This window comes from Schistocerca cancellata, chromosome 5 (assembly GCF_023864275.1).
Source record: "Schistocerca cancellata isolate TAMUIC-IGC-003103 chromosome 5, iqSchCanc2.1, whole genome shotgun sequence".
NCBI classification, from domain to species: Eukaryota; Metazoa; Arthropoda; class Insecta; order Orthoptera; family Acrididae; genus Schistocerca; species Schistocerca cancellata.
Genome location: NC_064630.1, coordinates 31,432,622 through 31,447,913, shown reverse-complemented (window position 1 = coordinate 31,447,913; position 15,292 = coordinate 31,432,622).

Below are 15,292 nucleotides of genomic sequence, written 5' to 3'. Positions count from 1 at the left end.
ATCGCTCTTCATTTTAACAGGCATCATACGGTCCGCTCCTGTCATTACCGTCGGCTTACTTTCTTCGCGAAACAGTGACTCAAATCTTAGCACTGTTCTTGCATTTTCGATTGAGAGGTCCTCTTTAATCTTCCTTCAATTTCAACAAATTATTAACAGTCTTATGCAACACCCTCCACTTCCGTTAATTAATTTCAATTTTTCCTTGTAACTGATTATTATTACTTCCACTTTTATTGCGAAGCAGAGTATTTGCCTCTGTAACCTTCATTTTCTAAAACCCTAAATTCGCTACTTAATGTAATCCGATACATCTCCTAATTGTTAGACAAATTCTCATAACCTACATTTCTTATTTCCAGTCTGGTTAGGCAATTTCATCGTAACTTCGCAACTAATTTTACTCTGCATCTTAAGAGTCTATGATCACTTGCAATTTGAAGACCATTACATCACGTACAATTTGTTTATTATTTCCATGAATAAATGAATTTCAGTTCCAAGATAATTTTCTATTGTCTCTTCCAGGATTAGTGAGGTAAGACGAACATTTTCGCCTCGGCAAATGCTACTTGCATGCGAAATGTATCTTTCTTAGTATCATAGCCAACGTTTCTCACTGAAGAACCACCCTCTATTTTTTGTCCCACTTTCCCAATACCCCACTGCCACCACGTAGTGAGATTTGCTGTTATTTATCAACTCGTGTAACTCTTCCTACTCCTCTTCAAGTACGTGGCACTCTACCGAGACACTGCTGTTCAGAGTTCACGGGTCCGTATTGAGACGGAAGGAATAGTGCACTAGACTATATTATGTACCCCAGAAAACCACAACTAAATCGTGTACTTCCTGTGGTATTCATTTCTATTAATTACCTCAGTATCTTAATTATCGACTTACACATCTGTCACTGTCATATATTTTACCATCAAAAGTTATTAAATCTTCATACTTTCATAAATATTTCCTATCCAGAAATGTTTCCAACGGATTTCTCATACACAAACAGCATTTGACCGGCGTTGCCTGGTGAAACGTTGTTGTGATGCCTCGTTGGGTTCAGGATGGTAATACGAAACGCCGTGCTGGATGACAACGGCCTCGTATCACTAGCAGCCGAGATGACAGGCATCTTATCCGCATGGAAGTAACGGATAGTGCAGCCACATCTCGATTCCTGAGTCAACAGATGGGGACGTTTGTGAGACGACAACCATCTGCACGAACAGTTCGACGACGTTTCCATCAGCATGGACTATCAGGTCGGAGACCGTGGCTGCGGTTACCCTTGACGCTGCATCACAGACAGGAGCGCCTGCGATTGTGTACTCAACGACGAACCTGGGTGTACGAATGGCAAAACGACACTTTTTCGGATGAATCCAGGTTCTGTTTACAGCATCAGCATGCTCGCATCCGTGTTTGGCGACATCGCCGTGAACGCATATTGGAACCGTGTATTCGTCGTCGCCCTACTGCCGTATCACCCGGCGTGATGGTATGGGGTGCCACTGGTTTACACGTCTCGGTCACCTCTTGTTCGAATTGACGGCACTTTTAACATTGGACGTTACATTTCAGGTGTGTTACGACCCGTGGCTCTGCCCTTCATTCGATCCCTGCGAAACCCAACATTTCAGCAGGATAATGCACGGCCGCATGTTACAGGTCCTGTACGGGCCTTTCTAGATACAGAAAATGTTCGACTGCCGCCCTGGCCAGCACATTCTCCAGATCTCTCACCAATTGAAAATGTCTGGTCAATGGTGGCCGAGGAACTGGCTCGTCACAATACGCCAGTCACTACTCTAGAGAAACTGTGGTATCGTGCTGAAGCTGCATGGGCAGCTGTACCTGTACACGCCATCCAAGAAATTCAGAGGTACGAACTAGAGCTAGTTGCACTGCAAGAAATCCGGTGGGATGATGTTGAAAACTGCACTATTCTGTATGGAGCCTGTAAACGAGGTCATCTGTTAGGCACTGGTCTCTGTGTCAGTAAGACTTTGGCCACAAATGTTTCAGAATTTGTTTCAGGCAACCCAAGAATATCTGTTCTAACACTGGACGTAAAGCATATTAAGGCGGCTTTTGTGAACTGTCATGCTCCCACGGAGGAGAGCGAAAGTGATGTGAAAGACGAGTTCTATGCACAGCTAGAGGCAGTGATGGACGCTATACCAAATGGACACCTGAGGATACTCCTTGGTGACATGAATGCCAAGGTTGGGAAAGAACAAATATTCCAAGACACAACAGGAAGCCACAGTCTACACAACCTAAGCAATGACAAAGGGGTTAGGTTCATCAGCTTCGCTACATCATTAGGGTTGTTCATCTCCAGCACAAACTTCCAGCGGAAAAACATACATAAAGGAACCTGGGTGTCACCAGATGGGAGAACTGTAAATCAAATAGACCATGTTGCCATTGATCTCAGAGCCAAGAGATGGGTGTCAGACGTTAAGACAGCGCGGGGTGCCGAAGGTCAGAGGCCGTTTAAACATACAGTGTAAAGGAAGAACGGGGCCTAAGTTAAAAAGAGTAGAAAGGTACCATGTGGAGAAACTGAAAGATGAGGCAACGAAGACCGGATACCAGTTGCAACTTAGTAACCGCTTTGAAGCACTCAGTGAAATGGACGCGAATCGGGACCTTGAACTAATGTGGGGAAACATCCAGTTAGGGATACAGCAAAGGAAACATTCATGGGAAACCCAGTGGGCAAGAAGATCTGGTTTGGAAAGAAATGTGCAGATGCCCTGGAAAGGAGCGAGGAAGCCAGGAGAAAGTGGCTGAAGGGAACAAATCTGGCACAGGGCAAATCACAATTTGAGGAGGTCCGAAAGACTACACAAGCAATTCTGAGAAGAGCAAAGAGGAAATACATAAGGGATATCATCATTGAAGCAGAAACAGACTTCAGAGGGAAAAGACTAGGGAAATGTTTCTGAAGGTGAGGTACCTCTGTAAAGGTCACCAGGCCAAGCAGAAATTTGTCAAAGATTCCCATGATAAGATCCTGACGAACGATAGGGACATAGCTGAGAGATGGAAAGAGTACTTTCGACAGCTGTTAAATTGTGATGAACCCGAACTGCAATTTGGTTTCCAGTACCCAATTACAGATGAAATAAAAACCAGACTCGGACACCTTAAACAGAATAAGAGTCCAGGTGAAGATGGAATACAGGCTGAAATGATCCTGGCAGGAGGAGAGAAACATGCAGAAAAAATACACCGACTGATACAGGCATCGTGGACCAAAGAAGAACTACCAGGAGAATGGAAAACAGCTCTGATTTGTCCAATACATAAGAATGCCGTCAAACTAATATGTGACAACATGCTTAACGTCTGCTATAAGATCCTGTCCAATTGCATTCAACCAGTGGCAGAATCGGTGATTGGGGAGTACCAGGGAGGTTTCCGGCCAGGACGGTCAACAGTAGATCACATCTTCAGTCTCCGACAGCTAACTGAGAAACTGGGTGAATATGGTAAAGATTTGCATATTTTATTCGTTGATTTTGAGATGGCCTATGATTTCATACATCGCAAGAGCCTGCTAACCTGTCTAACGGAGTTTGGCATAGCAAAGAAACTCATCAGTCTGATAAAGATCTGTGTGAACGAAACACGGGCAAAGGTGAAGATGGGAAATCGCGTAACTGAGGAGTTTGAAATTGTGACAGGACTCAGGCAAGGAGATGGATTGTCCCCTATCCTGTTCAACTTTGCCGACGAGAAGGTCGTCCGCGAGACCTTCCAAGAGAACGTAGGGATTGAAATGGAAGGAAAGAGACTGGCACACTTAGCCTATGCAGACGACATCTGTTTACTCTCTAGGTCGGAAGAGGAGTTGGAGCAAATGACCGAAACACTAAAGGAGGCTGCCAGCAAATTTGGGCTGAACATAAACGAAGCCAAGACAGAGTACCTCGTTATGACGCGTGGTCATTGTCAGACTGTTGATCATCTACAATCACTGCAGGTTGGGGAGCAGTCCTACAAGAGAGTGCATGAATTCAAATACCTAGGGGCACTCTTCACTGAGAACTCGTCATGTGAAGCAGTGATCAATGCCAGAATACAAGCAGGAGACTGATATTATCACAGTCTAGCACAACTGCTTCGGTCCAGATATCTCTCCGGACAGTTCAAGATTCGACTGTACAAAACCCTGATCCAGCCTGTTGTCCTATATGGCTGTGAGACATGGAGTATCCGGAAACAGGACTTCCATAAGCTACTTGTTTTTGAGAGAAAAGTGCTTCGGAACATCTTCGGTCCGCTTTTGGATGTAGATACAGGGCAATGGAGGATCAGATACAACCAAGAACTTGAGGAACTATACCAGCAGCCCAACATAGCACGAACTGTGAAAGCCAAACGAATGCAGTGGGCCGGCCTTGTGGCCCAGATAGAGGATCACAGATGGCCTCGGAATTTAAATCAAGTGTCAATAGATATGAACGGATGGCGGATAGCAGCAATGGACAGAATACAGTGGAGGAGGAAACCTGTAGTTGCGAGCGGTCCACTGGGCCTGATGACGTAGCAGTAGTAGTAGTAGTAGTACATAGCAGTACCCTATGAATGAAGACGAATGGGAAGAGCCACAGTGCTACAAAACTTTTCTGACGTTTTTGTCTGTCCTTATGTTTCACCGCGTTATGGAAGATGTCACATATGCTTCCAAAGCTAGCCAGCTTTACATCGCCGGCCGGGGAGGCCGAGCGGTTCTAGGCGCTACAGTCTGGCACTGCGCTACCGCTACGGTCGCAGGTTCGAATCCTGCCTCGGGCATGGATGTGTGTGATGTCCTTAGGTTAGTCAGGTTTAATTAGTTTTAAGTTCTAGGGGACTGATGACCTCAGAAGTTAAGTCCCATAGTGCTCAGAGCCATTTGAACCATTTGAAGTTTTACATCTGGTTCTTCATAACACACGAATAACGTCGACTTTTTGTCTCTGTTGCTCTTTATTTAAGTCCATAGCGCGTTTAATGACATCGCATCGTTATTATTTGGATTTAATTCTGTTTACATTTTGTAAGGTCTGAAAAAATATTGTTGTTAAATACTTAGTGACAAACACGTGGTGCGGTATCGCAGAATACAGCGAATGTTTTCGTTCTGCTGCGCATGTAAAACGACACGTTATCTTCCTGTCTTGCTGGTGTCTGAGAAAAATAAAAAGTCTTCTCCTCACCCCACGGATGCAATCCAAGATGTAAATAGAATGAAAACCATCCGATAATAATTACATTGCAATCAAAACGTGTAGTTAGTTAAAATAGTGACAAACAGAAAGCCAAAGTTTAAAACATTGTTCTTTCATATTTGTATTCTTTTGTGTATAAACAGCTTCCAACTGCGGGTAATGCCATCAAAGCAGATACTGAGAGTTGGTATTACATACTCTTAAAAAAGAAATACAGTTTGTGCAGCGAATACTAATTTCTTCTCCATTTTACATTGTGGATTCAGTGGTACGAAACCTGAATTTTACGCAAGACATGATAGGTCTTTTCTTGTTCATAATATTAAAGTTTGTTAAGCGGATAATTTTTCTAGCTCTATTATTCATATATGCGTCCCGGTATTATTCGATGGTAGTGTGAATCGGATATATGCTATACAGGTAAACCGCTTCCTTTTTGTTGTCTTTTATCGCATTAGGTCCATGACATCATTCCAGACTTTTTTGCAAATATTTGATTTATGGGTACCAATCTTGCAAACACTTCATATCTGCTTTCCTGGAGCTTGTATTTATTTCTTTTGTCCACGGTAATGTGTCTTATCGCCGTGAGGAGTTCTTAATGAAGTAGCCAACGTACTTTAATTCGAATCAAATGATAACATCCTGTTCTTATCATCAGACTTTACAGATTACTAAGACAAACAAAGCAAGCTACGGTAACTTGAAGATATTGGAGCGTTTCAGAAAATGCTTCGTTACATTTAATTAATTTCGGTATATCATACTTACCAGTGCGTCAACCTACCAAGTAAAACGTAATGGCTGCTTTCTAAACACAGCATGTAAATCAATTATCGATTACTAATCATCGATCTACTTATGCTGATAGGCTCATAACATCGCTCATGCATCGTTCCACATTTTGCTTACGTGATTTCTGTACAATGGGAAGTGCACAAACGTCATTGACTTCACGTTTCCAAATCAAAACAGGTTCATAAATAAATAACTTGAGTTGATTATGGAAACGTTACCCGGCACAAGCTCTAAAGTTAAATTCATGGGAGAAATTTCTGAACCATTTGATATAAGGATTGGTATTGGGCAGGAATATGGACTCTCCCCATTACTGTTTGACAGTGTTTTGAAAAGGGTAATTAAGAATAGCGAGAGCGAAAGTCAAGTCAAAATATAGAGGAATGAATCAAGTTAGACAGAATTAATGTAAGAGTAGATTGCCTCACCTTTGCAGATGATCTGACAATTTTAAAAAATGGTTCAAAGAATGGTTCAAATGGCTCTGAGCTCTATGGGACTTAACATTTGAGGTCATCAGTCCCCTAGAACTTAGAACTACTTAAACCTAACTAACCTAAGGACATCACACACATCCATGCCCGAGGCAGGACTCGAACCTGCGACCGTAGATGTCGCGCGGTTCCGAACTGAAGCGCCTAGAGCCGCTCGGCTGTCGCGGCCGGCTGGCAATTTTAACTGTGACATGCAACAAACAAGCAACAAAGTTCTGAAAATGAAATATGGGAAAATAAAAAGTATTTCTCAAGTTAAATACTTGGGGGAAATCATTAAGAAAACGGTCTGGAAGAAGCTGCAAACGAAGTTCGCTGTCAAAAAATGGCAACTCCATTGAGATTAATACAAAAATTATAGTAAAAAATCATTATCTAAATTTATTAAACTTAGGCATTACGGCACTGTAATCAAACCTGAATGTCTTTATGGAGCAGAAACTTTAATTTTATGTAGAAAGAGGGATATTGAAAGAATTCAAAAGACAGAAAGAAAGATAATTAGGAAAACATTAAGCCGCAAAATTGCTGTTGGAGAAAGTTATAGGCTGAGAAGTAATAAGGAAATAGGAGAATACTCTGACATACATGGTGACATGAGAAAACGAAGACTTAAATTTTATGGGCACAGTGTAAGAATGGCACCCACTAGGTTGACAAAACAAATAGTAGAATTCTACGAAAACAGAAGTAACGCCAAAACTGAGCCAAACATCCAGACAAAAGAAATTTGATTGGAGAATTGGTCAGAGGGAAATTAGAAAACGGATTGTAACGCCGTGGTCTGATGAAAGATGGAGACTTCATTCTGAAAGGACGAAACATGTTTGGACACAAAGGAAGGCGAACCATCAAAAACGACATTGACTGATTGTACCTCGCGTGGTCCTATTGGGCCAATTCATGAATAATAAGAAATCACTGAGTACCAAACTCCTATTCATTGACACAATTCCACGTGATGTCAAATGACTAAATGTTCTCTGTACGGTGCACAGTGTCAAAGTCTGCCCCCGCCCTCGTCAGCGTTAAAACTTGCTCTTCCTTGAAACTTTGTCCAGTTTCCCTCCATTATACCGTCCGCTAATTGCAACAATCGTAACTAAAAGGAACATGCAAATTCCACGTTGTGTTCTCATATACAGGAATTATAATTCAGCGATCGCAAAGTACAGTCTGTTTACTCTCCCAACGAACAAACTAACATATGAGAAAAAGTTTCACTTCTAGTTTCCTTTTTACAAATTATATCTGACATTGGTAACACTTACTATTTAGGCAGTTTTTCGCTTCTTTTATTTGTGAAGCATCTTCAGTGGCCTGTAATACGTGTTTCTTTTTCTACATACAATAAAAGTATTATGTAGTAGTTACAATATGTTACTACATACTATGTTACTGTGTTTTGCACGTTTTTCTGTTGCTTTTCAGATTAAAATAAACTTTTGTAGCACAAATTTCGTGAGATGACATTATCGTTCGGTGTTGCTTACGATTTCCAGCGCTGTTAGCCCATACGTATGCTCCTGGAGATGTGTTCATTTGTTGTCATGTTCCAGAAGGGTTTTCATTGTAATCTGATCCACTTTTCTCTAAAGTGCGCGTCATTTACGACGGCGGCCGAGTTTAGGTTCGTTCTGCGCATCTGACGTCACAAAACACAGTCAGCCAATGAACAGAGAACGACGTTGCCAGAGCTCGACTGCAGTGCAGAGCACAGACGAGTGTCTTCAGTTTTAGAAACGTTCAGTCATAAATAAAGTAACTGAACGAAAGCAATGTCTTGATAGCAGAATTTCTTTTATGAAAAGTTTGGAAAAAGCATTCTTTATACCAATTGCTTCATATTCTAGTAATTAATTAAACCAAACAAGCAATAAGCCTCGTAATTCAGGCGATAGCAAGGAAAGGTGTATGTATCATTCTCACGAACCGCTTTTTTTGCAATAAAGAACAGCGGTAATTGTTTATTTCCTATTGTACTTCGAAGAAGCGTAAGTAATTCATAGTCCTACCAACAATGTTTGTCGGTATTTTGCGTCATATTTTAAACTCCTCCGGTAGGTCTAGTAAACGAAGAGCAAAGTTAGCATAGTGGTTAAGGTTCAGAGTTCAAACCTTGTTCGATACTTAATATTTTCTTTATTTAAAAACAATATCGAAGTGTCTGAAGTCACGAATTTTATTCGTTTGAATGTAATTTTTTGAAATTTCTAGTGCTTTGTCTCTTCATTATAATCATAATAAGTTTTCGGTTTTTCCTATTTTTGTCCTCCAATATTTCTTTTAACAGCAATTAAAAACAATGAAACGGCACACATACAATATTCATGTATTCTGTTTTGTTTGTATATCTTCTATTCCGCAGTCGCTGTTTTACTATTCATATTGAAATATATTCTTTGCGACAGTATTAAAAGTATTATTTAGAGCAGAATTTCGGCTCGTACGTTGCCGAGCTACTTGATGGTCTGACGCAATTCTTTGCTTCGCTGCTTTGGCAACATCATATCCAATGTTTTCGTCGACTGATCTGTTTTGTTAAGTATTTACTGTCCGTTGTGACAAACACAAAATTTTTGCGCATTGCGCCTCACTGACAATGTATTTTAGTTTCTATGTTTTATTACGTCCACAATTCAGTTTTGTGTACTTCGCCAATTTTAATCAGAACTTTTTAGAAAAAAGCGAAACGACTCTGGTACAGTCGCGAAAGACGGAATATTTCTCAATATTACATACGACACCTATCTGGTACTTAAATTAAATGAGATATTGTTATACAGTAAGTTTTATATGAATTTCTCAATATTACATACGACACCTATCTGGTACTTAAATTAAATGAGATATTGTTATACAGTAAGTTTTATATGAAATTTAGGTATATTGTCCACATTTCATTCTCAACATTGTGGCAACTAAAATCGACCATACGGAAAGTATACGCTATGGACTTTTCCCTCTGCAAACTCTTCAAAATTTCGTGCAATGGTTTACTACATTTAATGCTGCACAATAACTGCGTCGAACATCGAAACAAAATTAAGTCATTTATGGGGGGAAGGTATCAGTCAAGAAGATGTGTAAAAATCAAATTTTTGGCCCAAATAGTTTTTGTGAAATCGAATGATCAGTGTGTCAAAGCAGTCGGAACACCATGTGTCTGCGCAGGCGAGCAGTGCAGTGACGACAAAATGCGGGGAGCACGTCTCTGTAGCAGCGAAAGGGTTAATGCGGCCGTGGTGGCTTTACTTCATAAACTGCGCGCTCCCCCCTAAACGTAAGTGTGCGAACTATACTATACTATGGCGCTGCTTCTCTTGGCGCGTGCGTCGTTTGCAACTGACAACGCAGCAATGTCCCGCGTCTGGGCGGGCATGCGCGAAACGCCAAGATAAAAGAATTCAGCTATAGTCAAATATTAAGCAACACATCCGCCACGGGTCTACGGTAGCAAATCTTGTCAAGACTCCATCCTACGACGGTGCGCAGCCGTGGTGCGGCTGGCCGCGTACTTTCACTTCCGAGAATATCGCAAATTTTACACTCGCAAAGAACTGTTAATTTACAGTTTACACCGCTTGTAATAACCTCTTAGTCTTAAGAATTGTTATTGCACTGGAGAAATACGTCACAGCTAGCAATATCAACCCTATACTCAATTTACTACTGAAGGAAACCGGATGTTTAATTCCAAATAGTAAGGAACGTAAGGAATAGGGTTCACTCATTTTACCTACTACTCACACGTAAAAGAAAACACTGCACTGCGTACCTGCAATACTTGGAAATAACCACCAAACCAACAGTGATTGATCAGCGTCAGGAGTAGAGCCGCAGCACATCCTTCTGGAATACGAGGTGCGGCTAGAAAAAAACCGGACTGATGCTGGAAAAAACATTTATTTATAATTATTTACAATTTCATGTTATCTCCTTCAATGTACTCTCCTCCTCGGTCTCTACACCGCTCCATACGAATTTTCCAGTGTTCGTAGCAATGCTGCAGATCATTTTCGGTAAGTCCATACATTACTTCCGTCGCATTTTCTTTTACTGCTTCAACAGTCTCAAATCTAGTTCCTTTAAAAGCTGACTTGACTTTAGGGAAAAGAAAAAAGTCACAGGGGGCCAAATCAGGTGAGTAGGGTGGATGATCTAAGATGGGAATGTTGTGTTTTGCCAAAAACGTCTTCACTGACAACGCACTGTGAGCTGGGGCATTGTCTTGGTGAAGGATCCGTGACTTTTTTCTCCACAAATCGTTCCGTTTTCTCCGTACTCGCTCACGTAGGGTGGCCAGGACGCTAATGTAGTAATGCTGATTCACTGTTTGTCCCTCTGGTACCCAATCAATGTGCACAATCCCTTTGATGTCAAAAAAACACAATCATCATTGCCTTGAATTTCGATTTTGACATTCGTGCTTTTTTTGTCGTGGAGAACCAGGAGTTTTCCAATGCATCGATTGGCGTTTAGTTTCGGGATCGTAAGTAAAAAACCACTATTCATCGCAAGTAATAACATTTTGTAAGAAGGTGGGATCACTTTCAATGTTTTCCGGGATGTCAGAACAAATCATTCTTCGGCGTTCCTTCTGTTCAATTGTGAGACACTTTGGAACCATTTTTGAACACACTTTGTTCATGTTGAAACTTTCATGAAGAATCTGCCTAACACTTTCCTTGTCAACTCCTGTTAACTCAGACACTGCTCTGATTGTTAAACGGCGATCTTGTCGAACAAGTTTACCGATTTTTTCAATGTTTGCATCAGTTTTTGCTGACAATGGTCTGCCAGTGCGAGTGTCATCACTGGTGTCTTCGCGGCCATCTTTAAATCGTTTAAACCACTCAAACACTTGTGTTCGCGATAAAAAATCATCGCCGTACACTTGTTGTAACATTACAAACGTTTCACTTGCAGATTTTCCTAGTTTGAAACAAAATTTGATGTTAACACGCTGTTCTTTCTGTACACTCAACATTTTCCGACGCAGAGACAAAACGTCAACTACTTAAAACAGACGCCACGGGCAGACTGAGTGCAGGAGGCAGACGAAACTCGAGTAGTAGGCGGAGCGAGAGTCACGTGACAGGCCACGCGACTTTCAGCCTTATTGCATTCGTTTTATTGTTTCACCAGTACTAGTCCGGTTTTTTTCTAGCCACACCTCGTAAATACTATAAATAAATCCGTCGCCAGTACTGATCGCACGAATTCTGAATATTCTTTTGTTCTGAAATGATTTCTTTAATGCAAGCTTTTTCATTGCTGCAAAGCTATTTGAAAACAATATGGACGCAAGCAGGTGCTTTGTCTACGTAGTATTGCGGCTACCGTTTCGAAATCTAAGGTAAATTAATTTTTTGAAATAATTTGCATTACATTTTAATTTAACTGAAGCAAATTAAAAATGCGACAAGTTCCATTCCAATGCTTTCATTAGTGGCCGTCAGTTACTCATCCATTAACACAGTTGTAAAAAGGTATTGCAGTGAGAAAGGTTTACGTAACGGCAAAACTGAAAGACTGTTCCACATCCTGGTTGACAGAAGAGTAATCGATAATAACATATAAAATAGCCATCATTACATTATATGCACTCAGTGTTGAGAAAAGTAACATGGAAACAGCGCCGGCTGGAGTGGCCGAGCGGTTAAAGGCGCTACAGTCTGGAACCGCACGACCGCTACGGTCGCAGGTTCGAATCCTGCCTCGGGCATGGATGTGTGTGATGTCCTTAGGTTAGTTAGGTTTAAGTAGTTCTAAGTTCTAGGGGACTTATGACCACAGCAGTTGAGTCCCATAGTGCTCAGAGCCATTCGAACCATTTTTGGAAACAGCGCAGCGAGACTGGGAAAGCGCTCCCAGTCTGACACTAACTGAACTGTCATTATCTACAGTTGTTTTACTCAACTAAAACTACTCATCATGTGTCAATTGTCTAATGTAAACGCAGTCCAGGTAGTAAAAGTATTATGTGTAACTTTTTTTTAAATTTTAATAAATTACGTCAAGACTGCTGCCTCCTTTGTTGATAACGTTTGGTTTCATAAATGTATTACTTGATGTCAGTTGGGTAAGAAGCCGACTGTATATTACCTTTACTAAAACTTTCACGAAGCTGGAAAAAGTGAAACTGGCTGGAGATTTGGCGGTGTTTCTTTATCTCCTTCCTTAAACAAATGCGTAACTTCACCATGTTGTTACCATTCTCGAAATGTTACGCTGATAAATGACTGGTTACACAAATAACTTAATATGTTACTAGACTCAAAGAATACTCTTTAATTAAAATTGTTGTTACATTATCATAACCAGTAATATTTTTTTGATTTTAAATATTGTCTTGCATTTCTTCTGCTGGTGTAGTGAGGACAGTACTCATTTTCTGAAATTATTTATAATGTCTGAACTTAGACATTACGTAACGGCATCTATGAACCTGACAACCCCATCTTTTCAGTAACTTATGATATGTTTACTTGAATATGTGGATCAAGAGACGTTAATGACGATTCACAGTCGTCCGAAATTAAATCGAAATAAATTCGCTGATTGCGAATGTTTTGGCACCAGCTGTACTGGGCGTAGCTATACTACCTATTAGTGATGTAGTGTAAGTTGTGCCGGATCAGGACTCAAACCTGGGTTCGGCCTTAACCACTTCGGCTATCCGTGCACTCCTCCCGCACCAACGCAAACTTCTGTACATCACACTGTCTACATCAATGTAGGGAAGTTTGGGGTGGTCTGGGAAGCGTGCACAGATAGCCGAAGTGGTTAAGGAGACTGCCCACGTTAAGCAGTAAATCCGATTTCGAGTCCCACTCTGGCACAAATTTCTGTATGTCACTAATGGGTAGTGCATCTACGACTAATAAAGCTGATCCGAAGATATTCCCAGCCAACGAATTTATTTACGAGGGTCATTTGTAAGTAGGCTGTTTAGGTTTTCTTATTGGCAACGTTACGTAGCGCTCTGTATGAAAATCACTGGCTGTGCTGTGTGCAGCCTGTGGCTAGTTTGCATTGTTGTCTGCCATTGTAGTGTTGGGCAGCGGCAGCTGGATGTGAACAGCGCGTAGCGTTGCGCAGTTGGAGGTGAGCCGCCAGCAGTGGTGGATGTGGGGAGAGAGATGGCGGAGTTTTGAAATTTGTAAGACTGGATGTCAATTATGATTATTAAGGTAAATACATTGTTTGTTCTCTATTAAAATCTTTCATTTGCTAACTATGCCTATCAGTAGTTAGTGCCTTCCACAGTTTGAATCTTTTATTTAGCTGGCAGTAGTGGCGCTTGCTGTATTGCAGTAGTTCGAGTAACGAAGATTTTTGGTGAGGTAAGTGATTTGTGAAAGGTTTAGGTTAATGTTAGTCAGTGCCATTTTTTTGTAGAGATTTTTGAAAGTCAGATTGCGTTGCGCTAAAAATATTGTGTGTCAGGTTAAGCACAGTCTTGTATAATTGTTCAAAGGGGACGTTTCACATTCAGTAATTAAAGAGACAAACTGGTCTGGAGAAAAAAGCATTTATTTTTGCAAGACAGTACTTTATGTAGTTTTCAACATAATACCCTTGAACATTTATGCACTTGTTCCAACGGGCTACAAACTTTTTAGTTCTGGCTGCAAAGAACTCTTCGCCTTGATGTTTAAACCAAGTCCCCACAAATTTTTTCACGTCCTCGTTGTCCTGGAAGCTGACGACGTTTTAAAGCAAATCCGAGTAGTATTGGCTGTTCATTGTACACTGCCCTTCGAGATAATCACAAAATCCCAAAACACGATCAACATGACTTTTCCTGCTGATGCTTGGGCTTTGAATTTTTCTTGAGAGGTGAGTTGGAATGCTTCCACTCCATGCTTTGTCTTTTTGATTCTGGCACATAATAGTAAACCGTCCGCCCCAATAGCTGAATGGTCAGAGTGACGGACTGTTGTCCTAAGGGGCGCTGGTTCGATTCCCGGCTGGGTCAGAGATTTTCTCCGCTCATGGACTGGGTGTTGTGTTGTCTTCATCATCATCTCATTCCTATCCGGAGCGCAGGTCGCCCAATGTGGTGTCGAATGTAATAAGACCTGCACCAAGGCGGCCGGACCTGCCCCGTAATGGGCCTCCCGGCCAATGGCGCCAAATGCTCTCATTTCCATAACAGTGAACCGAAGCTTCATCACAAGTTAAAATTTTGTTGAGGAAGTGCTCACCTTCTCTTTCATAACGTTCCTGTAGCTCTGTGCACACTCTCAACCTTGTTCCCTTGTGTAGCCACGTCAACACCTTTGGGCCCCGTCTTGCCCACGTTTTGCGGTACTTCGGCTTATTACAGATAATGTTATGAACGGTATCAGTACCAACTTGAACCACGCCATCTATCATTTGCACAGTCAAAAGGCGGTCGGCGCGAATAATGTCATCAACTCGACTTACAAGTGACGGAGTTCAAACTGTAAGTGGTCGGCCAGAACGCTGTTCTCCAGTCACTGAGTGGCTACCACTTTTGGACTGCTCTACCCACTTGTAAAAATTTGCACGAGTCATACAACCTTCACCATAAACTTTAGATATTCTACAGTATAATTTCACCGGTTTCTCGCCTTCAGCAAGTAAAAACAGAATAACAGAACGTTGTTCGACTAAAGTGGACGTCTCAAGCTGACTCGCCATCTTTAAATGTATTTTTGAGGTTACAAACAAAACAATGTTTATACATCATCTGATCAGTGCTCATCCCAGTGATGCCATCTTAAAGCCATAAAAGTACCA